Consider the following 27,856-nt stretch of genomic DNA (forward strand, 5'->3'; position numbering starts at 1 on the left):
ATTTTTTCATTTTGTTTGATTCTCCCAACGAACGCGAGTAATTTTAATTTGAAAGATCTTGATCCCACGTCAGAATTTTTACAGGTTCCGTCCATAGTGTAAATTTATAGTTTAAAAAAATATATATTATAATAATAACATTCATGTAAGACCCCAGGGGTATTAGAGCCCTTGTCAGCCTCCCTTCATAAAGAGGTCATCGGTCTTGGCAGCCTTTATCTTAATGAAATAAGGTTTTGAATTAAGAGTGAAATAGCTAAGAGTAAGTATGAACGGTAGATTTAAAGCACTACCCCCTCCCCTTCCCCCCACCGAAAGCCTATTTCTATTTTTCAGAGGCTTCAGAGAACTTTCGAAGTCCTCGACGTAGAAAAATCTGACATCTTCCGATACGACATCAGATATGCGGTTGAATTTTAGTTTCCTGCATCGACGCACTTCCAGGTGTTGAAATTCCGCGGAGCGTTTGAGAATGTCAAATATATTTCGAGACCATTGAAATCACACTTATAAGCGATGAAGTACTTCAAGTATCGGAATCCTTCTAACTTTCCGGGATTCGAGATAACCACGTTAAATTCCCATAAATATAACACTAGAAGTTTCGGGCATCCACTTTGGATTTTGTCAATTGGAAATGAAATGATTTCGTTCGCTTTCCTTACGTCGGAAATATTCAAGAGATGAAGTTCTTCCATGCTTGGACAGCACTCTCTCCTCGAGACCAACTTATCGTCTTTAGAGAAGTGACATCTCAATACTAAGCATCTCAAGGTGTGTCTACAGATTCTAAAAAAATTGAATCGAATACATCCTTCTAACTTCTACCTTTTTTTTTTGTATAATCGTAGGTGGCCTCGGATCCGTTTTACTCGACCTGCGAGACCTGCTGCAAGAGCGTGTCCAATCTTTTGGAGAGTGCGGGACACAATTGTTTGAAAAAGTGTCACGGTAAGCAACTTAAGTGAGCTGGAAATGTGCCACGGGTCACTCTAATAAACTGTTACTATGGAGCGGGTCACTTGGGTGATCTATCTTTCAATATGCTGTGAGCCACTTGAGTGATGTGGAACTGTGGCACGGGCCGCTGAAGTGCACTGTAAATGTGTCGCTTGAGCGATCTTTCAATGTGCTGTGGGCTACTTGAGTGATGTGGAACTGTGTAATATGTTGAATAAACATTTCTGTAAAATTTCAGAGTTTTTTCGGGGCAATTATTTTTCTTTCCTTTGTTTTAATCTTACACGGATGAGTTCAATCTGAGAAAATCTCGTTCAAGTGTTTTTTCTTGCATTACATTTACACAATTCATTAAACTTTTTATTTTGGAAGAACAAATTAACCGATTGACACGAAATTTTTAATATTTTATTTTAAATTGAATGAAATATTTTTTTGAATAATATTTGAAAATTCGACTTGAAGAATCGCGATACCCCTTAGGGGAGAAAAAAATCTGAATTTCTGTCTTCGGGTCAAGTTTCTACAGCCTTAATTAACAGAATTATAGAATTTACTTTTTATATTCGTAAAAAAAGTGTATTTTTCTTAAGGCATAGCGAGAAATGTCAGATAGGCATCTTCACCGAGAGAATATAAGGTGAAGCTTCTCTTATTTTCTTTTTGGAATGGTGAGAGAGTGAAAGCTAATCCTCCCTTTTGGCGCTGGTTTTGCTTTTTCCCCGAGGAAACGTTTCAAAAGCCCTTTCATTAGAGCCACTTACTTTGCGGTAGCTGCCAATCATAAAAATGTATATGGGAAAAAATAAGTGAAGGGAGGGGGCATACAAATCAGGTATTTAGCCCCAGGGCCCTCATCGGTCATTGCGTGCTCTAACAAAGAATACATGGTGTTATGAAGAGCTTTTTTTTCAGTTGGATATTGCGCTTCAGCAGCAGCAGCAACAACAACAAAAAATAGATAACAACACTTTACTACACCGTGTACACACGTGTATTACTTTTTAAATTGCTATACTGTGTTGCTTCGCGGATTTGAATTGAGAACAAACTACAGTCTTTGTTTTCTGCGTCTTCTTGGAATACGATACTTACGAATAGCATATGGTAGCGTTTCTCAACCTATGGTCCACGGACCAGAGGTGGTCTGAACGATGGCATAGGTGGTCCACAGGCAGACTTGATTATTCGATTTTCACTGCATTAAAAATTATTCAATTGTTGTAATTGATTTTTGTAATATCCATACGGGTTCAAAGAAAAATTGTTTCTTCATACAATTCCGTTCACCATTCCCTATCAACGAAAATGCGGAAAATTTCGATCCTAAATACAGGATATCACTAATTGTAACCAGAAAATTCAATTTACGCCAAATTTGCTATTATTCCTAAAATGTGTGAAGGGTTAGAAAATACAGGGCTGCTATAAACCACAGCAAACAAAAATGTATTTGACGAAAACCCGTTCAGATGCTAGATGACCATATTTTATTCAGAAAATTAATAAAGTCGAACCGTGATCTTGAATACAGTGAAATACAGGATGCCACCAATTGTCATCAAAGACGTTGCCATAAGTCAAAAAAATCCCCAATTGTAATTAAAATCACTTAAATATTGAGGAAAAAACGTTGAAACTGACAAATATGTAAGATGAATATTTGTATTCATAGCTATAATCATCATAATAAGTTATGAAAACGCTGTTTACTCAAGATTTTAGTAACCATTACTAATTCAAATCAGCATCCTTGAAAAAACGGGACAAATGTATAAACAAATTCGTAACAACTTAAAAAAAATACAGGAATGTTTCCCCTCATACTGTACAAAAGTGGACCGTCGAATTATTTCAGATATTTTACTCTCTCTGGTTCTGGGGTTCAGAAACGCTGGCAATGACATCAAAATTAAGGACTTCAATTTCTTAGATGATGCGATTTTTGATTATAGCAGATGGTTTTCATGTGTCCTCGTGATTCTCGGAGGGCTTCCGAAACCGAACAGTTGACGTTCTGTCAGAGACTATCAGTTTGTCGAAAACGTATCAGAATATTTCTGGGTATTTTTGTGTGGGTTTTTTTTTTTTTTTTGAGCCCCCATAATCTTTGGAACCATCAGACACACAGTGATTATTACCCTCACAACAACGTCATCATTCAGCCCGGATGATAGAAATTGCAATCGACGAAATTGAACCTGTCTGATACGTTTTCAGTTGAAATTTAGGCGTGATTAGCAATTATAATTCTCATATAAGATTATCTCAACGGATAAAGACACAAGTTTGTTGGGAAAAACGTTCAGTGAGTTGGCTGCAGATATTTAGTCTAGAAAATAGAGTAATTGCTCGTTTAAAAATGATTGCCATTTATTGAATGTTTACAGTATTGCTCATTCTCCAAGAAATATTACAAATAATGTACAATAAGAAAAATAATCTATCGTCATCTGATATGGTTGTCATTGGAGAGCTTTTTCACATATTTTTTACCCAGGTGTTAGATGTGTATAGTGGTTGATTTGTACTAACATTTGAAGCGTAATATTCGATTACGCGAAGAAAAGTCGTTGAAATTATCATATTAAGCGGGGAAGTTTTAACATTTTTTCTATGGGAGAAATTTTGGTGCCGTAGGAGATTAGCCGTTTAAGCGGGGCCCGAGTGCACGTATTTTTAAGGGGAATGCGTTGTTCTAAGCGCGTATCGATAAGGAAAGCACATTCTAACCGAATAGAGCTTTCTTTCACGCGCTTCTTGGGATGCGAGAGGATACGTGCTATGATTTTGTTCCACTTGACGCGAACGCGTCATAAATTATGTATATGATGGCGTAAAACTAACTCCCCCTTGACTGAACTTATTAGATTTGCGATCGATCTGCATGAGATACGATATTCGATCTGATAAGAATCACCTTCAAAAAGATCATCTGAATTTACTCGGGATAATTAGCTGGAACGTCGTCGTCGCAACTTTATTTATTGATTCGAATCTTATCTAAAATCGGAATAAGGCACTGAAATTGATGGGATTCTCATACGAGGGATAATCTGAAATATGATTAATTGTCGTTAATTTAATAGGAGCAATGTTTCGATATAAAGACATCCAAGAGGTAAAAATTTCTTCATCAATCTTTTTTGTTAATGTTGCTGTTGTTACAGTCGCGTATAATCTGAAGCTTATTCTCAGACTCTAATTAATAAGAATCTTTCGCGTGAATTAATTAATTTTTTCAATTTCCGATTATGTTATATTCGATAAACTCTTTTATACCACCATAATAATAATGTATCGTATTTTAGCGTTCAGAAGGAACCCTCGTGTTTTTTTAAGGAACCCCTGATTTTTCGGGCTCAAAATATGGTGAAAAGTTGAAGAGATATATTTATTTTTCCATCCACGTATAAGAAACCCCTTCCTAGTTTTGAGACTCAATTTTTGCCAAAAATAGGGTTCCTTATGCACTTTAAAATGCAGTAGATGTCACAGTTTTTCTGATACTTTAATCATAAAATAAAAGTTTGAATTTCTTTCAAGAACAATGATATTTAAAACAATTATCTTAGCAACAAAGTTTTTAAACAATGATGTAAGTTTGAGGCTTTATGACTTTCGGCTTCACGGGCCACATCAGATGACTCTAAGGCCACATTCATTGTAAATAAAGTAGGACTGGTGAAAGATGAGGAGCACGTCCGACGAAAATTGAATTCATTTTCACCGCTAGAAAACTTCTTAACGTCTGTTTTTGCCCTTTTAAAAATTGTGATGATTCGTTCAAACAAAGTATTGGGAATCATAAATTTAGGAAAAATAAAAGACGTGGCCTTTACATGTGCATAAAAGCCTTTACTTGGGCAATATTGCTCTCAAAAGCAGCATGAGTTTCTTATACTTGAAAAAAAATAAAGGCATTTTGTATTTTGAGCTCGTTCCGGCATTGATGCTTCTATCCTAAGCAACTCCCAAACATTCGATTTTTACTTGTGAGCTGTTCATGAAGTTTCTATAATTACCAGCAGAATGACTCAAAGGTACACGTGGCTACTATTTTTATACAAGCCAAGCAAAAACGATTTTTTATCTTTGCATTCTGGAGTGAAATATGATACGTGAAGAAATATGGCATTGCTCTCTCTGAATTCTTCATCAATGACAGTTTTGTATTATTCTAATCTATGTAAATCATATAAATATACTGTGTTCCCTGAGTGCAAGATCCCATATTTTCGTTGAATATTGACAACAACTTTTTTTCTTTTTTGTCATGTAATAGAATTCAGGGTGGCCCCTTTTGCTTAATATAACTCAAAAGTTTACTCTTCTGGATATTTCTATGTTTGCCAAAAGGGTTAAACATATACATTCCAAATTATTCCAAATTATGTAAACTTCAGCATGTCTATATTACGTCAAATAAAAATTCAAATTATCTCATTTAACGATTCATCTACTGTTTTGCATGTATCGTGTGATATACATATATTCACCAAAGCTGTATCGTTAGAAAATCTCCCTGAAACTGCTTCCTCAAAGGAGAAAAAATAGAGACCATCAATAAAATATGAAAAATATCTAAGGAAAAAACGCGCAACACCTGATGATTGAGAACTCATTTTAAAAACTAAAATTTGATGAGGAAACTCAGTCGAGTTTCATGATCCTCTAAAAAAAAGTGTACAGGAGAGGGAAGAATGATTAATATGCTAGAGGTCCAACCTCCACCAATGAGATGATTTTGTTTTTTTAGATTTTTGAAAAATGAGGTAGGATGGTTTTTGGTGGTGATAGTGGAAAAGTATAGAAATGAAAGGGGGGGGGGGGCGCTATATAGAAGATAGATAGCAAAAAGTTCACCAGAAAATAAAGCAAAAAAGAAGAGGGGGAGGGCAAATGTTTTGCGAGAGGTCATCCGATCTTGAGGCTCCCGCCCTTAACCTATGCACCAGGTTTTCAATACATCAACTTGCTTTATACAAAAAAAGAGAGGAGCTATATACAGTTGAACCTCGTTTATACGACGTTCAAGAGGCAGAGTCTAAACGTCGTATAAATGTGTAAGTCGAACAACTGAGACTTTTAAATAAAATTATGACTTCTTTCCCCCACAGACATACAAAATAATATAAAATTCAATGTGTTTAATTGCATCACCAATTTTGTTATAAAAATATATAATTTCAATCACAGTTGAAGGAAAAAAAATTAAATCACGCATCAAATCACTTAAAGAAATCAAATTTAGCAGAACATTACCTTAGGGACACGCATTGGGTAAAAAATTGCAACGAAATCTTCTCGATTTTTTCTGGAAAATTTCCCATTTTGGACAATTTTTTCGGCAAGTGGATCATTAACAACCAACAGCTTGGTCTTCGATTTTGTTTCTCTGCTTTATAACCGTTTTCGAAGTTGACACACGGATATTCAACTGTACTTCAAGATCAACTTTCGTTATTAATTTAAAATTTTCGTCTAATTCTCCCAAAAAGCTTCTAGTTTTTTTTTAGAGAAAGCTCTTTTCGTTTTCTCGACATTACGAAAGGATGATTTGACAAAGCCAACAAGTAAATCACCACAACGAAAGAAAATTCTACGGGAAATGATCGAAAGAACTTACTGTGTGTGTGTGTGTTCCGTATATGTCTCCTATCGGCAGACCTGTGCTCTCCAAATGCTTGCACAGTGTGGACTTTCTCATCCTCTAGGGATAACGCTGAAAAACTTCTTAAACGACATATGGCCGTCAAAACAATTGAAACCCGTTTGTTTGGAGCTCACCGCGTCTGCGTATTCTCAGAAGCAAGTAATAAACAAATCACTTCAGTCGCGCCACTCTAAATGGTCATCAGTCAGCTCAATGGCTATTTTCGTTTACTTCAGCAATCGCCCTAACATCACCCCTATAGCGGTGAAAATAAGCAAGAAGAACTGTTGCAGTCACGTGTTTTCACTGCATACAAAAATTGTGCGCGTTTGATGGATATAAATGTCATTTTTTTCGAAAGATTTGGATTAAAAACGTCGCGTAATTGAGGTTTTACGTCAAATATATAAATGAATTATTTTAACATTAAGGTATCGGATGACCTTTCTCGTCACTTTTCTTTAAAATAGTACTAAAGGGAAATTTAACATTTGTTTTTGATAGAAAGCGTCGCAAAGTGATGAAAACAGTAATAAATTTTTGACTACCTAAATGTCATTTTTTAATGTGTTGAATTTTAAGTAAAATTCATGTGATATATTCCACACACGATAGCAAAAAATTCTTTAATGGAATGTTTTGTTCTCACAATACATTTATTCTCACAATACATTTATTCTCACAGTACATTTATTCTCACAGTACATTTATCCTCACATTACATTCAGCTAATAATAATACAGGTTATGAAACAAAATTTAAAGGATTGTATGATATGCTCATAAATTACGCTCAACGCACATCCGTTGATGTACGTGTGATTTTTTGAAATTTCATTCTACATTTCATCTATAAAACACTGTAATTCGACAAATATATGTAATAGACCTTAGAGTTTAGTTTCTAACCTGAACAATATATAGAAAAATATCGTATTAAAATTTTGCAGTGATATAATGAATAGATTTTTAGAAATCGTGTTTCAAAATGTCAAAAATGTCATTCTCCGTTAAATGCGTTTAAAGTTTTTATTCACAGACTACTTGTATGTACAAATAAAACACTAAAGTGGACGTAACTTCGGTTCTGAGCGTCATATAAACAAAACAAGGCCTGTTTCTTTCGGAATCGCAAAAAATAGGGCTTTCATAAAAATAAAAAAAAATCGATAATTTATTCTAAGTTTCTAAGTTGACGTTTTCAACGTAGTCGAATACCTTAAAATGAATAGCAACTAATTGCGACCAATGCCACAAACGTCGTATAAACGTGAAAGTCGTATAACTGAGAGACGTATAAACGATGTTCCACTGTACATACATATAGTATATAAAGAAGAAGTAAATAAATAAAAGAAGAACTGTGATCGGCACGCACTGCTCCTTGATTAATGCCGTTCCTTCGGTTTAAGGGCAGCGGCAGAGAATGATTTTCTTTTCTTTGAGCTTTTCTTTTAAATAGCATCTGCCAAGAGATAGCTAAGGCAAAGGCTCACTCACGTACTAAAACTCCAACACGCAGAATATGTTTTTTTTTTTTCTCTTCTATACACGAGGAGGAGCTGAACAGGCAAAAGGCAATTTTTCAACGTATATATTCCCCTGTCTTGGTTAAATAAAGCTGTTCCCTTTTTTTTCTTTTTATCTGTTCTTCTTTCCGATTTTTTTAACTAAAGCAAAAAGAGGAAGCGAGGCGAGTTTGTCCAGTGCAGAGATTGCTGAAATAGGAGTTAGTAGTAGCTTATAACTTACTTATACACACACACACACACACTCACACTCCTCATCGGTGCTTGGTCCGATTCCACATTAAGACAATGGAAAAATAGTAAAAGGAAAAAAAAGGGACTGGACGAATACCGTTTTGCTTGAAAAGGGGTAAGTGTGCCTTAAGTTCTGTTTGAACGTCGTGTTGCTTCTTTCCGTGTCCGTCTCCGAGAGATACTCTAGACTGCGTGTCTGCTAAATTACTAATATTATCTGTCCTATGTAGGACACTAGTCCGCGTTTGTGTGAGGAAGAAAAGACTCTGGAAGGGTGACCTCGGTCCGTCGGTGCGGGTCTAAAAGAAATTGGGGGAAAAAATTTTGGGAGAAAAATCGTGGCGAAGGTTTATCGTTACAGATGACTGTCGATATGTATCAGAGCAATTTCTATGACTTGGTAGATTTGAATGTTCTGGTAATTTTCAAAATTTCTTAACCCTCCATGTTCCTGTGTATATTTGAATACGCATTGCAAATACATGGTCAAAAAACCTATTACAGTAAAATATGTCTATAGCGATACCGTAGGGACGTAGAAAAAATATTGTTGTAAACAGGTTATCGCGCGTTGTAGATGTTTCAGCATGTTTCAGCATTTGCGCTATTTCCTATTGAATAGGACAGTGCTTCTCAAAGTGTGCATCGCGGCTTCTAGGGACGTCGCCAACCTTTGTCAGGGATGTCGTGGTGAACTGGAGACATTCATTTGTATGCTCATTTATGTTTCGAAGTGGATTCTTTATGTGAGAAAATGTCTACCAAACTATTATATGGGAAGCCGTGGATAACAAAAGTTTGAGAACCATTGGATTAGGAATTGCGCAAGGACTTGGGAAAATATCGTTACAGATAGGTTTGTCCTTATACTCTGGTTTTTCACCGTATACCAATTTCTTTTCTCAACTTCACTGGTATTTTAGAAAATAAATCCTTTAGTGTCATTTCAGAACAAAATACAGCTATATAAGTCAATACATTTATTATCTAGAAAGAGTTGATTCCTTGCCGGTGTCATTTTTTCGAGAGTTGATGAAATTTTACGTATAAAAATACATAAATCGCAACAAATTGAGGAATAAAATTAAAAGTAAAAACTGTTCAACTTTTTATTCAGTTTATTTTCTAAGCAAGACTTTATCTGTTTATAGAAAACATTAAAGTCAAGGCAAACTGTATATATTTCACCCTTAATTAACCATTTCAGCTGATTAAAAAATCCCCTCTTATTAATTAAATTATTTTGTTGATGCATTGTTTCAATTAAAAATATGCTAACAGCAACAATTTACATCCGTTTTGTAAAAAAAATTTTCAATACGTTTTTATGGGCGATGAATATAATATATAGAGGGTTAATATTTATTTTTCCACGCGATTTCATCATTTTCTAAATATTTCCTCCAATTATGATAAATACGAGTTATTTGACGTGATATATCAATTGTTCGGTATTTATTCAGTATTATAATGAATTAGATGTTATAGTTAATTCTTAACTATAATGAAGGAGATCATCACTTTTAAAATCTTTGCTCTAGATCCTAAAACTGTAAAAAAAAATTATTTTCCGATTTCCCCTCATTGCCATATAAAAACAGTTACTGAATGAGCTGGAGAGGGCTCGTTTTTTTTTGTGAATTCACTGACTGTTGCCTGTCATTTACTAAAACTGAACGTTAACAACGAAAATGTTATACAATCTGAATTTTCTAGGTCTGAAGGAAGTGAATCTTTCCCTGCAGGTATTTTCTAAATAAGTTTTTGCTTTACATTGCAATGATGTAAATTGAAATAGGAAAACACGATATATGTTGTTCATAAATTGTGGTTAAAGAAATTCATCCTTAGTCAATGTCTGGATCGTGTGAATGTGTTTCTTACGAACATTTTTTTAAGGTCTAATTGACCTCAAAATCATTAACGTCTTCATTAGAATAATATTTATTGGTTTGTAATTTTACGTGTTCTAACACGCTATAATTTTTATATTTATTATATATTTACGCATGAGTATTCAAAAACTGTTCATTTTCTTACACTCATGCATGAGTTATGTACTTCGAATGCGGTAGGGAAAGATTTGAAGGGAAAAAAAACGGATGAAAAGAAGAGACAAAAAAATCATCGTTTTTCCACAATATTATTTCAAAACAGCATTTACATTGTATTCTCGAATACTTTATACTAACGTGTTTTTGTATTCCTTTATTACGAAAACTATCCACACTTGCAACTTATACACCGTTTTACCCACATTTAATACTGTTTTTTCCCAACTTCCTTCCGTTTTCCGAGTTCGCATATCTCGGTAAATATTGCACTTAAAGAAACGTGGAATTTTTTTTAATGGCATCAGAAGAGCTTTAGCAGGCATCAATAACTTGGTAACTGGAAGTTGAGGACAGGGTGTCCGAATAAAAAGTTAATTTTTTCATTGTAATAACTACGCAACCCTTGAAACATGAATGACATATCCGAGTACTACTCGTTATTTCGATACTTTTTTCTAATTGGAAATATTTCTCTAAGATCAACGGTTCGCCAGTAACGCCCTGTTACCTATGCTCCCTGTATTGTATTACATTAGATTATAGATATTATATTATAATATCAAATCTTTGAAATTTGTGAAAACATTGAACAAACTATTTTCAAATCATAACAATTTTGTATTAGGTATAATGTTCAAATTAGTGATAATGTACAGTGTCTAAGGCAGGGCCTTCAACCCTCTTTCGAGTAAAGCCTCTGATGTAAACTGAAATTCAGACTATCTAAATATGAGATCTTCTACTCAAAGGAAATGGTATAGTTCAATTGATAGCTCAATCAACATCTCATTGAGCACGAAATCAGGCTCAAGCATCGAGCACTCAGACGCCTGACCCAGGGAAACAAAATTTATAATGAAGTTTTGCCTTTCATTTCTTTCCCTTCGTATTAACCAAATCAGAAAGAAAAATTTATGGTGAACTCTTTTCTTTTTTTTTAAATTTAAACAAACAACAAATTACAAGATACAAAATAAAACAAGATACAAGATACAAATGCAAACATAAATTACACAAAGCCAACGACAAAAATGCACTATATATCATATGCACTATGTAGCCCCAACGAACTGTAGGGGCCTTTCAGCGGGCCTATACGATTTTCATTGTTGAATAATGAATTAATTTCATTTACGAAACTTTTCCTTGACTCCGTTTTAGAAAAGTATAGGCTATACTAAGATAGGCCAAGGGTTTTTAACCTTTGGGTCTTACAACTCCTCTAACAGCCAGGAAATCTTGAATTATGGGTCACGACCCGAACTTGATTCGCAGGGATTTCCGAAATGGGTCGTACTAATCTACTTGCAGACTCTAACTTTTTGAGCTATGGGCCACGACCCAAACTTTATCCCAAGGGAATTCCGAGAGGGGTCAGACAAATTCACTTACGACTAAGGATTCTCGAGCTATAGGTCACAACCCAAACGTGATTCACAGAAGTTTCTGAAATGGGTAGTACATATACACTTGCAGACTGGGATTCTTGAACTATTGGTCACGACCCAAACTTTATTCACAGGGGTTTCCGAAATGGGTCATATAAATCCACTTACAACTAAGGATTGTCGAGCTACTGGTCTTGGTCACGACCCTAACGTCGCGATTCGCAGGGTTTCTGAAATGGATCGTACAAAACCACTTGTAGACAGGGATTCTTGAGCTATGGTTCATGACCCAAAACATCCTAGATGAGTCGCACAAATCCACTTTTTAGTCCTGTTATAAATACAATTATTGCGTCACTAGTTTTACTAATTTCAAAAAAAAATTCCCATGGGTCGCGAAGCTGAGCTTGTTTACTTTGTGTTGCGACTGAATAGTAAAGGTTGATAAAAGTAAAAACCACGTTGAATTTTTTTTTTTTTTTTTTGATGTGATTTGAACTTTTTTTATCTGAATATTTTCTCCTCAATTTTTGCTCCAAGTTTAATAATTCGCCAGTTTTACCCCAAAGTTCCTTTTTTTCATTCGAGTTTGTTTGTTCATCAGTGCTGTTATCATCTTTCGAGCTCTTAATTAACGAGACGTTTATGAGGGAAACTGTGACGTGAGCTCTCATTTTCAGAACACACTTTCTTTTCAACATTGTATTTTTCGATATTTCTTTTATTTTTTCTTTCCCGTTTCCACAACCTATTTTACTTATTTTTCTGTTCCATTCATTCACTTTGTCAGGCGAGAAATGAGTGATTGCGCTTCGCTGTGATGTGGACGTTTCAATTTACGCTTGGAGAAAAGCACAGCCGGCCGTCCATCCGTCCGTCCATCCTTTTACAACATTTCCTTTCTGTGTGTTTCTTTTTCTTCTTCCCACTCGTTAATTAATGTAAATTCCTTGTTCTCACACTCACCAGTAAAAACTAAATGGAGAAACAAAATGTGCCAAAGAAAGAAAAATGTATTTTGAAGATTAATGGTCTTGGAATGAGATTAATTCGTGTGATAATGTGTATAACGTCTTGTACAACTTACAGAAAGATGTCAACTCATCGTTAAGCGCTATTTTGGCGTCGTGACCCGCTCGTGATTGATTTGGCCAAGAATTAAAGAAAAAATAGTTCTCTGATACCATAATGCAATCACGATAAAGAATGTAATTATGTATAACTTGCAGAAAAATATTTGTGCTAGTATTTAACATGTTTGGGGGGGGGGGACACGTGAGTCACACAACATTCCTGTAGTGATTTCGATGAGTTATTACAAAGTACATTATTACCGAAGGCACTTTGACACTACGGTATATATACTACTAGTGTAGTGACTTTCATATTTATACTATGCTATTATAAATATGAGAAATCGTGTTAAGCTGCCACCTATTAGTTAAAATCTGATATAGTTCGTAAAATAAAATGATTGATAGTTTTGAACCGATGCGCAGCATAAAACTACACAACATATGGTATGGATATATATTTATATTTATTTTTATGCTGCACACCGGCATTAGTTTTATGCGCCAAGATACCGGTTACTATGTTTTTGGGGCTTACAGAGTGATTTTGCAAAAACTGAAAAATAAAGTAATCGGTATTTTGGCGCACAAAATTTACATGGGTAAGCAGCAAATAAAAAAATTATAGTTTCTCACCGTATGTTATTCATTTTCACGCTGCACAGTGCTTTAAAACAAACAACCATTTTATTGTGAGAATTATATCTGATAGTTTTATTTTCATTCAATAGGTGGCAGCAGAGCCCCAGTGCAAAGTTTCTCCATTTCGAGTAATATTTGTACGCAATATTCTCTTCTTATCCGAAGTTTTTTATCGCTCCGGGAAACTAATAGAATTCGAACTTATCCCGCAATGTTCGGGGGAACATAATTTATTTTTCTAAAACATACAAATGTTCAGCAGTAATCTTAAAGAACGGAAGTTTTTGTTTTTTTTTATATGCCAACGTCATGAGGTCGAAGCAAATACGTGTCCGGTTAAGATTTTTACATGCCCCGGGCATGTCGGGCAACAGATTTGTCCAACCCTGATATTTATGCTTTCGAGTGTTTATTTTATGAGGGAAAATCTACCAAATTGTTATAGGGAGCCGCAGATGAACCATGAATTGAGCAAGAGAGCCGTGGGTGACAGACGTTTGAGAACCACTTTACGAGTGTTATCCGAAAAATAATTTTGAAGAGTAATTTCATTCCTCGCCAAAATTTTAAGGGTTATCATTGTAAAAAGAGGGGTATTTTCTTGTATGAAAAATAGAGAAATAATGCTATTCAAAAAAAAAAAATTAATAAAAATTTGAAGGAGTATTTTCCCTCGTCAACGACATTGAGAGGAGCGCAATTGAATTCTGATGCGTGAATCACGCATCTACAAGCGTATTGGCGAACACTGGTTACTACTAGGCCTACTATACAGAAGTGTCCCTCATTCAGCTGACAGTTTTCAAAACGGTATAGCAAGAAAACGGTGACATTCTTGCGGAATATAAATGTGCGAAGTTAGGAATTTCAGATGCGTCATTCATGTTGCAAGGGGGATGTATATTTACTAATAATGAAAACTTTTTATACCACCTTGTATTCAAAAACCTTATTCAAAAACCCAATAAAAAAGTTGTTGCCTTATCTCTCCTGATGCCAACAAAAAAATTGGTCCACGTTTCCAAGTGCAATAATCGCAAAGATATTTGAATTCAAAAACGGAGGGAAGTAGGAAAATAACAGCAAAAACTAACGGAAAACGCTTATTTCCCAACTTTTCTCCGATTTTTGAATTCAAATATCTCTACGAATATTGCACTTAGAAACGCGGAATTTTTTTTTTTTTTTTTTGGTTGCATCAGAAGATACAGGGCAACAGTTTTGTAGTTGGGTTTTTGCCGGTAAATTTTTTTTTAAATTTTAATAAGCATACATCCCCTTGCCACACAAATGACGTATCTGAAATTCCTGATTTTGCGCATTTATATTCCGCCAGAATGACTTCCATGTCTGTCGCCATTTTGAAAACCATCAGTTGATTGCGGGACACTCTGTAGGTACTACGATATAGACATTATTAAGAGCATAACTGCTGCTCGAACCAAACATACACCTCGTACATATTCCTCTGACAACATATATATGTTGTCCGACTTTTGCTTGCTTCGTGTTCTTGCTAGTGGTGCCATCTGTGTTGTATATTTTGAAGTAAAGATGGTAAATTGATTGAAATGTCATGTTACATCAGTATCATGTTGTAGGACTGCCTGCTGTATGCGTTGAGACTTACTACCCGTTAGACTACTAAGTAGTTAGACTACTTACTTTAAGACCGGCTAGCATTCGTGCCTGGAATTTGAAAACCGCAGAAAACCAAATGCAGCCGGCCATCACTATGCCGCCAACGGGGTTCGAACCTGGATTCTCACGATGAGAGTACATCACGATGTCCGCACAGCGGCTATAAAGCATACTAGATACTAGGCCTTGAGCAGGACACCGTTCATGCGAGCTAGACCAGACCCATCTCGGATTATACAAATCTTACACAATTTTCAGGTTAAATAAGAAGAAATTAAACCGTAGATGGGGTGGAAATCACTTTTATATTCGAAAATTATTTTTTACTCCTGCGCAGAAATAAAAATATTCAACTAATATAGTGTAAAGTTACATGAAATACTGTAAAAAACTGCTGTGTACGTCCTGATGCACTTGACAAGTATTCCTGCACAGCAATATTTGTCAGGAACGTGCGCAGTGGCTTGAATGTATTTACACTCAACAACATTCCAAAGACATAAAGAAGTCAACTTTGAAAAATAGTTTTCCAATATGTTCTGCGATCGAGCACTCTTGAATGCTTCGTGGAGCATCATGGTGCTCTCGAGCAACAGGTCTGAGATGCTTACTTAGTAATTAGCGTCTTAATTTTTTTTTTCTCATCACCCCCTACTGAGATAAAATAAATTGCTGTCGCCCCCTGGATAAACAACCCGTAAGCTCCTATGATGTACCCCTCTCTGTAGCTTTTTTGACGCCCTCCTTTTTCGTTTCATTACCCCTTAGGGTGGAGCGATATTGCTCATTTTAGTAAACACTGCTCTTAGTCTCTTTAACTTCACAACCCATAAATCTCTCGTCGTTACATGCTGCCGCATTCTGTGAGCCAGTTTGTCAAGAGAAAGGCATTTTGCAACACCCAATTTTTAAAATCAATTTTGTGAGAAGTACCTCGGATAATCCGAAACGCGGTAAGTCGAGGCTCAGATAATATTAGGTTGGTTATTAGTACAGCCCGGGTCCGCTATGGTGGTCGAGTGGTCATAGTGACGGACTCACATCGCGTGGATCTGGGTGTGAACCCCACCGTCGCCGCAGTGGTTGTCGGCTGAAGTTGGTTTCCTGTGGTTCCCAACTTCGAGGTGCAAATGCGAGCTGATCTCCCCATTGAAAAATCTCACCACAGAGAGCAACAGGCCTACAATGATACAATTATTCAATCATTACACTTCACTCATAGTTAGAAAAAATCTGATGGCAGCACTACACATAACAAGCATTACACAGAAACAAACTTCACGGGAAGTTTTACTACACGTACACGCACATTCCAACATGTACCAATTCGTTAGAGGATCTGCAGAGGAATATGGACAAGGTACATGTGTGGGGTGTAGTAGTAGAGCCTGGGTTATATACACAAAAAACGATGAAATATCAACTAAAATACACTAAAATATGCACTGAAAAATGCTGGGATGTACTGTACCATCAAAAATATGTGTGAAATATGAAAACTAATCCAACTGATATCATATGTTGAAATATAGCAGCAAAAATTAAAAGTATACACAAAAGTTTTAAATATAGGCTATATATGCATTTCAAAACGCCCAAAAATGGAAAACCTTCATAGAAATTGTGAAAGTTTGGATTTTAAAATACTTAAATATGTATGAAATAAAAATATGCCTTAAAAATTCTTCAATTTGCCCAGTAAGGCATGTATAAGTACACTTCGCCTCCTAACTAGAACATGGCCCGCCACTCCATCTCAGTGAAGAGATATAAATAAGCAAGTGGTCACACACACACAATGGCCTGAGCCATGCTTGTAAATGTTTAAGTAAACTGAAAAATATACGTGAAATGAAAAAATATGCATTTAAAAATGCTGAAGTTTCGCTAAAAATGAAAAATGTGGCAAAAAAATGAACACGTGCATTCAAAAACGTGCAAAAATATGCAATGAAAATTGAAGAAATTTGATGAAATTCGAAGAATAAAAAGTTGAATATTATCTTGAAAACATCAGTATAACCAATGATAATTTTTGTCACACCACGGTCATTTTCTGCACATGAGGGCCAATTAGACCAGGACCTGCAATTTATTGCCAGTTCCGAACGGCAGTCTTTTTTTTAATACTCACCGAGAGATTGGTGCGCTAACCCCTTGACGTGGGATTCTTTGCGGTTGAAATCTTTTTCTGTGAGCATGTGTCCCCGTTTCTGTTGTACCCCTGTGTCAGGAGAGTTTTCTTACTAGGACGAACCGGGTCTCGAACTCGCGATACCTCTAAACATCCTTCAGTACTTCAGGCGAGTATCTTATCGACCTGGGCTACTGGGCCCAACATTAGTATAATTCGATTAAAATAGAAAAAACTGCTAAAAATATGCACTTATTCTCTAAAACTTTGGTGATTTTATATGTTTATATGGAACTAACTATAAAAAAGTGCTAAAACATTGCACATTTGCATATAATTCGGTCTCTAGTTATCAGTGATCTGGTTGGTTATAATACAGGGCAAAAACAGAGGTCACAACAGACATAAAGGGTTAATAAATGTCTGAAAATTGCCAAAATCGGAAATGATTATCATTGACCCTTAAATACTGTATAAATATGTGCTGTAAAATGTTAAATTATTTTCTTCTTTCCCGTTCCCGATTTCGAACAGCTCTGGTGCATCATCAGATGACAATTATTACCGTATGATGTAGGCCCGTAGCCAGAAATTTCGTTCGGAGGGGGGAACCATTCTCATTTCGGGGAGGGACGGTTCTATCACAAGTGATAGAACAATTGATTTAGCCTGCCTTTTCCCTTTTTTCGGTCATTTTCTCATATTTCGGGAGGAGGGGAACCATACCCCCGAGTCCCCCCCCCCTCGCTACGGCCTTGGTATGAGATATGGAACATACACATATGTGAACCGATTTTGAAATCATTCTATCAAGTAATTTGAAATTTTCTTCCTTTTTCAATGACATAAGTAGGCTGGTAAGATATGTTTTGCAAGTTATTATTTATGGTGTTGAGACTATTTCGTTTATGGTTTAGATGCGTCTGAACATTTAACAGCCAAAAGTAAAAAAACTCGCATTAACCTTTAAAAAAAGCCAGGTCCATAGAAATTTTTACTTTTTCAAATTAAATCGTTTATTAGATTCGAAACGATTAATAGAAAATTACAGATTAAAGACACAAGTAAATAAATAATAAATGCATAAACGTAATTAGAATACAAAATGCAAAAAAAAATTAAAATTATGTTTATGAATGGAGTAAAGGTCTTACCCGTACTGCCCACCAGAATAAAATTAGATACAGTTAGTGCGTGAACAATGTTTTAAAACCAATGTATTGATCAAAGTTCAGTAGCAAATATAAATAAATAAATAAATAAATATATATATATATATATATATATACATACTGTTATATGGGCATTAAAGTAAAAAATAAATAAAAGTAAATGAATCAAAGCTCCTGAAAAAAGAAAATTTCTGATTATTATTATCAAATAACCGTGAACAAATATGCATTCAACACAAATTATACTGAGAGAATATAATAAACTAATGAAGTTATTTTGAACTGAGAAAATTTTGCACATATATATGCTCATTATAATATTAATGAAACATTCCGCAAAGATGTCAATTTTTTTAATAGGATATTAGAAAATCTTTTCACATTATAAAATTTTTTTCCCTTTAAGAACGAAAATAATGCATCAGAATATATATGGGAATATTCTTCACACAACATGAATGTAATTAATTCATCCGAAACCATAAATCATCTCAAACATTTTTCCCAATGAGCTTTGAATGGAAGTGCGTTACGCATAAGCACTCGAAATCTAAAAAATATTACACTGAAAAAGATAGCAGTAAAAAAGGGATGGTAACTGATTAAAAATTAAGGTGCTTGTGTATTACGTTCCGTGGAACCATGTGCCAAGCCTCTAAGACCAAAATCTTTGCTAGTCCACCGGGTATAAAATTTTCATGGGGGTCTTTCTATAGTATATTTATTTTACTAAAAATAAATAAGGTTTTTTTAAGCACTGGGTCTCCGCTCCTGAGCCATGTCAGTCGCCTACCGCGTAGGGTCCACGTAATTCTGCAAAACGTTTACAGATTATTCTGTATATGGCGTTATTATTTAAGTATAAGAGAAATAAATAACGCACTAGACTATAATCTTGAAAATGTTATTTCAGACCATTCCATGTGCTTCTCATTATTATAAAGAGCGTTTGTAGATTATGTCATTTTCTGTTAAAATATATGCCAAAAAAGCAAAACATTTCACATTACAAAAAAATTAACAAATTGATGAGCCTTTTCTTTTCTATGAAATAGTGCGTCTCATACATCGATACTATGCTTTTGATTGAGCGCAAAAGGCCTGTACGGAAAAAAAGGGGAGGGGCAAGACAGTTTTAATGCAAGTCCCGGGCATGACCGGGGGGGGGGGCTTTAAGTGCATATGGAGCCTCGAGCTGGTGATATCAAAATTTAATCAAAATAATAATGTTTAACACAACATACAAGATTATAAATTGGGGTTGCTGGTGTTTCAGGTCTGGTATAAGAAAAAGATTGAGTATATATATATATATATATATATATATATATATATATATATATCCTCCCTGGGGTCCCACGAAAATGACTCCTATAAACTAGCAAATACGGTATTCCAAATTTTATCGTGTAAACTTGGATAAGCTGTCGCGAGTTTAGTTCATTAATTTACGATTTCACACATAAATTTTCATTGAATTTTTTTCCGTACAAATTAATATGAAAAAAATATATAAATTTTAATGAATCGTTAAATTTCACGTACCATCGATATCGTTAGTTATGAAGAGTCTTAATAACAATAATTTTCACTAACACTGTACTCGTGTTTGAAGGGTGCGATTATTAATCTCAATCACGAGAGATCAATCTTGGAGAATTACCTTCGATTTCGAACAGTTTCGCTAACCTGGTGATTATCGTCGCAGAATCGAAAGCAGTCGAAACCTCGCCATCTTAAATCGTCGCTACGTGATGACGGAGCATCGCCGAGGCCGCTGTCCCTGGCCACGTCTGACCGATCGCGGCTGCATATTGCAACCGCTCTTCGTTCCATCGGGCCGTTCCGATCGCGCTCTCTCTGGAACATCGGAAAATGACCTGAAGTCACTTGGACGCATAAATTCAACTCTCACGAATGAGATAAAATAAAATGCGTTTTCCATATAGGCATGAATCCAAACGTTGATCCAGTTTTCTTTTTTTGACTTAATAAAATATATCCGGTACAATCCCCGCCGCTTAATGTGATCGCATCAGAACTCAGGATTTTTGGTAACAATATCCGAATGATAGCTACAGTCGAGTACACATATAACATACTCGTGAATTAACATACACCGCGGATATAACATAAGGTTTTAAAATTAATGATTTTTCTCTCTCTCCATATATTTTTACTTCTATTATTACATAACTCGCTTAAAACATACACGTGGATATAACATACCGAAAACACTATCTTAACCTAGAAAATAATTCGGATATGACATACTGCAAACAATAACCTCGAAAAAATGAAGCCGAAAAGTGTATTGAATTCGGGTGATATCTCCATGTGTATTCTTCCACAGAGAGTCATGGAGTTTCTTTTACAACGTAAAATTTAGACGAAAAAGTTATATTCGCGGTAGATGGCTCTGTAATGAATCAGAACGGATCAAGAGGGGGGAAGGGCGATAGCTCCGTGCCCCACCTCCCCATTGAATTCGCTGCATGTATACTACTACTAGACCATGTATGTACCTCGTTCGCATTCCTCCGTGGAACTTCTAACGAATTGGTGCACGTTGAAATGTGTGTGTACATGTTGCGAACCTAACGTGAAGTTTGTTTCCGCCTAATGCTTGTTATGTGTAGTACTATAATTGCCATCAGTTTTTCTAACTATGAGTGAAGTGTAATGATTGAATAATTGTATAGTTGTGTAGGCTTTTTGCTCTCTGTGGCAAGACTTTTAACGGGGAGATCGGCTCGCATTCGCACCTTGAATTTGTTAACAACAGGAAACCAACTTCAGACGACCACCACTGTGGCGACGGTGGGGTTCGAACAATGGTCCGAGGCACGTATGGCAAACGGATATTGGTGTAACGTGACAACTCTGTTTTCTTTCCTACATAAGTGGTTGCATTTTGTTCAAAAATCATTCCAATTTTTTTTCTTCTCAATTCTAAAACTTCTTTTTTTTCCTTTCAGCTAAAATCCTATGTTCCTATGCGCCTCCAGCGGCCGGCTGTGAGGCGCTAGCATCAAACTTTCTAATGCATATCATGAAATTACGAAATTTGCATTTTTTAATGTACAATTAACTACGTTTCATAGATACCATGAGACAAAGCCTCTCGGAAAAAGAATTTTTTTGAATCTGGTCAACTGAAAGAAACTGATCAAGAACCGAAGGAAAGGGCTTTTTCTTGTCATACATTTGCCATTGGAAAAGTACATGAATCGCAGCGAATACTTCGGACCGATTGCGAAGTTAAGTACGGAAATGTTGTCAATAAGTTTGTCAATGAGGCAGTAGAGAAGACCTTCTAGGCTGATAACGATAACTTACAGAGAAAAAAATAAGTTTCTCCGAACCTTAGCTTCACAATGCGAAATTTCGAAAAAATGAAAACATTATCCCGAAGTCCCGGTAACTATAAAAAAAAATTTTCCCATATGTTATGATATTGGTTCGTTACGTTCTTTAGGATGTGATAACAATTATTATTCAGTTATTATTATTCGTGATTTTAATAAGTAACGTCGACTGAATTATAAATCTATGAGACGCTTCCTTGAGGCAGGCGTCGGAGTTTCTAGTAGGGACGAGAATTTTTAAAAAAACCACTCAGTAATAAGCTTCTTTTTTAACAGAGTGCTGCTACCTTGATGGATGGCTTTAGGACGGATGAGGATCGTGCAGATTCTGTAATCTCAGATCAGACACTTGCAGATTCTGCGCGATCGGGGAAGAAACTGCACGAAAAAACTCGAAATCCGCTGTCATTGAAACTCGAACTGTTGACAAGGAACTTGGGGGTTTCTTACCTTTTAACATAGTGAAAAACTATGCTCTAGTAGAAAAATGGTTAAAAATATTATTTAGCCATTGGTTTAGTTCAAATTTTGTACACATATATTTGACTGCATATGCTATCTTGTGCTGGTGCAAAGGTTTACATATCTTCAATACATAATTTTTTGCAAATTTTCAAAAGAATGAATTTTTAACAGCTTTTGCGAATGGTAAAAATTTAGCGAATTGAATAAAAATTGATTCAAAATAAACGAATCAATTGTACGGTTCATAAGGAATCTGTTCAGTTAGTAAAATGACGAAAAATATTTGAGATAAATTCTTAAATACAGTCGATCCTGCTTATAACGATCCCATTTAAAACGTTTTCCCGCTTAGTACGACTTATTTTCGTGGTCCAAACTCTAAGTAATTCTCATTAATATATCCCGTTTAAAGCATTTTCCCGCTTACAACGTTTTTTATGAGCTTTTTGAAAAATGTAATAAACGGGAGCCACTGTACTTGGGTTATAAAAAAACATTAAATTTTTTAAAATTCCACTTCAGATCACATTGAGAGTTAAAATTTCAATCTATTTCTCTTTCATCTTTTAAACACACACTGAATAGTTTTCTTTATCTTGAATCAATTTTTATCGTGTGTGCAAAGCTGTTAAAAATGTTTATTCTTATTAATTTTACCTTAACATATACATAATATTTTAATGATATTTCCACTAGAACATAGTTTTTCACCAAGTTAAAAGGTAAGAGAATCCCTGAAACAAAACATGTTTTATAAAGGAATGGCGTCTTTTTTCTTAGCAAGTATAAGATAAATGTCATTTTTCATCTTTTTATTACCTTTAATTTCGTACAAAACCTATTCGGAAGATTTATATCGAACTCAAGATTCGAGATTTTGTTAAATGATCTGATGATTTGTTAAAAATATTAACACATCAACTAAACTTGATGCTAAAGAATCGAGGGTCGAACAATTACTTGGAAATTGGAAATAGAAGTTATTAATTCACGTAGGAATTAAAATGAAAAATCGTTTCATCTGATCTTTATTCAATTTGCTTCTGTTGCGAATCTTTGAATAATCTTTGACTTTGAAGACTTCCGTCAAAACTGGTAATAATGATAATAATAATGATAAAATTACGAAAAAGGAGGGATAACTCGTATGTTTTAAGTGTAATGGGATGTCCACTAGGAGCGGACGTTGTTATTCCCGAATCACCATGAAATGGGGACAGATGGGTTAATGCGGCTATGGGCGTGCCTACTTATTCAAGCGACCATGACCCAAAAAATAAAACAAGAAAGCAAATATACATTATTTTATTTGCTGTGTTATTGAAGAAAATGAATCCCGAATGATGTGCATATCACATCCGAGTTCTTGGGGATGAGCAAATGGATGCAACCACGCTCGATGGATGTATGTGATATGTCATAGTAATGTAGGTAGACAGCAAGGGTGAATCCATAGGTGGGCGATAGCCTCTCCCAGGAGCCGAATATTATAGGGGAAAATTTTCCTGGCCCGTAAAATGAAAAAATATATGTATATATTATCTCTCCAAGATGTGAAGCGGTGTGTGCGGTCCTTCAATTTTCAATATCTCGTAAAATACGGGATGATTCGATGCACCTACACAATAACGCATCACCCTGTGTCCGTCTGCCTTCGCTCCATTCGTAGCTGAAGATGTCTGTCTCAGCTTCATTCAGAGTTGAAGATATTTGCCTCGGCTCATCCGCAGCTAAAGATGCTTGCCTTCACTCCATTCGCAGCCCCGAAGATGTCTATCTTCTCTCCCTTCGAATCTGAAGATGCCTGCCTCCGCTTCATTCTCATCTGAACATGCCTGCTCATTGACCGTTTTTGTCGCACCACGGTCGTTTTCCGCACAGGAGGTCTAATTAGACCGGGACCTACATTTTATTGCAAATTCTGAACGGCAGCCTTTTTTTTGTACTCACCAAGAGGTTGGTGCGCTAACCCGTCGATGTGAGACTTCCTGCGGTAGAAATATTTTTCCTGTGGTCATGTCACCTTTCCTGTTGCACCATTGTTCCAGGAAAGTTTCTGACAAGGAAGAACCGAGTATCGAACTCGCGACACCTCTAAACATCCTTTGGTAATTTAGGCGAGTATATCATCGACCTGAGCTACCGCGCCCCTATGCCTGCCTCCATTCCATTCGCAGCTGAGCATATCTGCCTCGGCTTCATTCGAGCTAAAGATGTCTGCCTTCTCTCAGGGGTGAATCAAGAGGCCCCTCCCAAAAGTCGAATAATGTGGAAAAGTTGATTTGTCCCGTCAATAATACTCACACTCAATAATAATCACACATACGGGACCATTGAACCAACTCACACAATTCGCCCCTCCCGTCATATCGCCTTGGAGACAGTACCGCGCCTGGTAGACAGTAAATATAATGATACTCAACGCACAATAGACTTATAGGTGAAAACGTCACGCTGGTCACTCGGTCGAGTAGAGGCAACACCAGCTATAGCAGAAGGCCTTCGCGCGAAGCTCGTGACGTCGCTGAAGAAGGTCGCTTCACAATAGCCACTGGATATACTACAAAAGGGTAAAGATGGCGCATGCAATAGCCCTGCTATATCCAATGGCTATAGGTGAGATGACCTTCTTCAGTGGCGTCACGAGCTTCGCGCGGATGTCTTCTGCTATAGATGGTGTTCGTAGATGTCGATGCACTAGATATGCTTATAGATCGATTTTTTTTTTTGCTCGTATATACGCAGTTTTAGCTTCTGTTTCTCACGTTCCTTAAACACAGGCGATAAGTTATTGGAAATACTGGAAGGGTTCAAACCCAATGTTGAGATGGGGGAAGGGTCCGGATTACGCCTACATTCCTGAAATTGAAACCCCTTGAGGATAACAATTTTCTAATAATTATTTTGCACAACGTAAAATATTCTATAAAAAATGCATGTAAACTAATAAGTACATGAAAAGATGTGTCAAGAGTGGCGGAAAATATCATTTTGTATCATTTACTAACTACATAATCACGCCATTAATAACTTTTTGAATTTTAAACAATGTAAAAATGTTCATAATTTATTTACCGCATCTCATCTTTATGTCTTTCACTTACTCCTAAAGCCGGAATTTGTCTAGAAAAACCTCTCGAGGGGTTTGATGTTGCATTTTTGCTGCCCATATGAAGATATAAATAGAACCGAATAACAGATCTTTATCGACGAAACATTTTTAAACATGAAGCATTGTTGACAAACCATTCTTACTCATTACATTATTTGAAAAATCATTGTTACAAAATTATTTGAAAAGTCATTGTTACCACATTATTTGAAAAGCCATCATTACTCACCACACAATTTGAAAAGCCATTATTATCTGATACATTGTTAGAAATTGATATTTGTGAGCAGTAAGCGGTGTGGTGCATGTGTGGTGTAGCAGTAGTAGGTAGGGCCTCCAAAAAATGGCTCGGGAATCCATGATGTTCTTAAGTCAGCCACCTCGTTGGGCAATTTGCCTGTTGTGGCGTTGTATTTGTATTTGTATTGTATTTACTCACGTCTCTCTCTTCACCATATATTTTCATGACGCCTCGAAATATCTCTCGGGTGTGTGAGAAACAATTTAATAAAAGAAATCTTTTGGAGTTTCTGAGCAGCAATTGAGAGAATAAAATGTATTTCGGGGGCCACGCTCTAAATGCAAAGAAAGGCTGATGCAAAGTTCAGCTTGAAAGAAGTCAGAAAAAAAAGTTCTTTCGAACATTCTAACTTGGAGGTAAAATAAACTTGAAATCTGCGCAAAAAGAATCGCATCAAAATATTTTTTTTTTCTTTCAGTTGGAATTCATTCTTGTGTGTGGGTCCCATCAATATCTGTTCTGGGCCATGAATTTTAGATGAGTTGGATTGGATATTCCCTGAATATTACAGAAAACTAAGAGTTCAAACAGTGGTTTCATGCATATGGAGAGTAGATAATTTTTAATACAGTGTACAGTACTACTTCGGCTAACGATCGCCTCGATTTACGAATTTTTTGGCTAACGAAGATTTTTTTCTAATGATTTTTCTGCCTTGCCAAACGAATACCAATTCGGCTAACAAACATTTTCGTTGATATCGATGCTCATGCTAAAAAAATACCCCACGTTTTCAGTGAACCAATTTTACTCGCCGCATTATTTGAAAAGCCATTGTTACGCATCACATTTGTTAGACACTGTTATGGCTACAAGCCATTGCTGATGCAGTATTGGAAATTACAATGATATGTAAATTAAAATTACTGTGAGCTGTAAACTACCTTCCCCCAGTTCTTTTTGAGAGTATCGTGAATTGCTCCCGAATCAGAACCCTCGCATTTCAGGGAGTAAAGCTTCAAAGGCTCTTGCCTTAGAAACTTGATAAATAATGGAGGCAGAAGATTAAACCAAAATATTTTTATTTAGATAATTGAATAAGTACATTTCTCTTTCTCTCAGTACAAGACTTATCATCAAACAGAACAGTCTAGATCAGTGATTCCCAACGTGGGCGTTAATGCCCCCTGGGAGGCGATGGAATGTTCTAGAGAGGGCGGTAGAAGCTACAAATATAACCTAAGATTCTATGGGTTAGATTGCGTTGGGAGCGATGTGAGAAAAAAAAATTTCTGAAGGGGGCGATGGGACAAAAAAGGTTGGGAAACTATGGTCTAGAATCTAGACCATAGTTTTCCAAACTTTTTGTTTCATCGCCCAATTTTTCAGAATTTGTTTTCTCTCAACTCTCCAACTCAAGCGAACCCATGGGATCCTATGCTATACCCGTAGCTTCTTCTACACCACAACCGGACCATTCCATCCACCACCAGGAAAAAACACTGGTGTAGAAGATTCTCTAGCAGCTTATCTTTTCCATCTGCAGGCATCACACAGAAATGAGCTGTCCAAATCACAAATGGATGAGGGCCCCTACGAAATCGTCTAGTTTGTGTCAACATCAACAAGCTGGTTTTAGTTGTGTACATAGTGTAAAATAAAAATATATCTTCAGTATAGAAGAGTTGATCCACTTTGCCCAAGAATATTGAGAAGACACCAACGAATAAGGCAAATAATGCCATAAGGCAATTATTTGCCTTATTCGTTGGTGTCTTCTCAATACTTGTATCTTCAGTATCTCATCTTCTTGTACATTCTCATTTATCCAATTTTAAAAAGGTTCATTTTAGCCTTCGTTCAGCTTATGTCTTTTTTACAGCGATACTTGATATTTTAAAAACTTATTTTTGAATTTTGCGTAATGCCTGGAACGAGTAAAACGATTTTTTCTACACAAACCTATCAGAAATCGCGTTTTGGCTAGTGAAGATTTTGGCTAATGAATGTAATTCCGGAACGAATTATCTTCATTAGTCGAGGCATAATTGTAATCTTGTATGAAAATTGGCATCCTGAGGACAAAATTTTTGTTCCCCGTAATTGAAGACTTGATGAAATATATGGGTATTACTTAACAGGTCTTTTTTTCTCCCCTTTTCGCGTTGTTTCTAAATGGTTTTTGCGT

General features: G+C 35.9%; 2 long non-coding RNA genes across 3 annotated transcripts in view; both read left to right on the forward strand.

The window, feature by feature from the left end:
- The window catches only part of LOC149087826 (uncharacterized), a 106,765-nt gene extending 105,568 nt beyond the window's left edge, over positions 1 to 1,197 (forward strand). For both annotated transcript variants that reach the window (XR_016192548.1, XR_016192547.1), the window contains one exon: positions 852 to 1,197. This is a non-coding gene — a long non-coding RNA (uncharacterized LOC149087826). The remainder of the gene's footprint in view (positions 1 to 851) is intronic.
- A 7,111-nt stretch (positions 1,198 to 8,308) lies between these two features.
- The window catches only part of LOC149087827 (uncharacterized), a 42,100-nt gene continuing 22,552 nt past the window's right edge, over positions 8,309 to 27,856 (forward strand). Inside the window, exon 1 of the long non-coding RNA XR_016192546.1 lies at positions 8,309 to 8,493. This is a non-coding gene — a long non-coding RNA (uncharacterized LOC149087827). The remainder of the gene's footprint in view (positions 8,494 to 27,856) is intronic.

The sequence above is a fragment of the Pholcus phalangioides genome, unplaced genomic scaffold (genome assembly GCF_987345545.1).
Source record: "Pholcus phalangioides strain wild (caught in Gottingen) unplaced genomic scaffold, Ppha-v1.0 ptg000004l_1, whole genome shotgun sequence".
Classification (NCBI taxonomy): Eukaryota; Metazoa; Arthropoda; class Arachnida; order Araneae; family Pholcidae; genus Pholcus; species Pholcus phalangioides.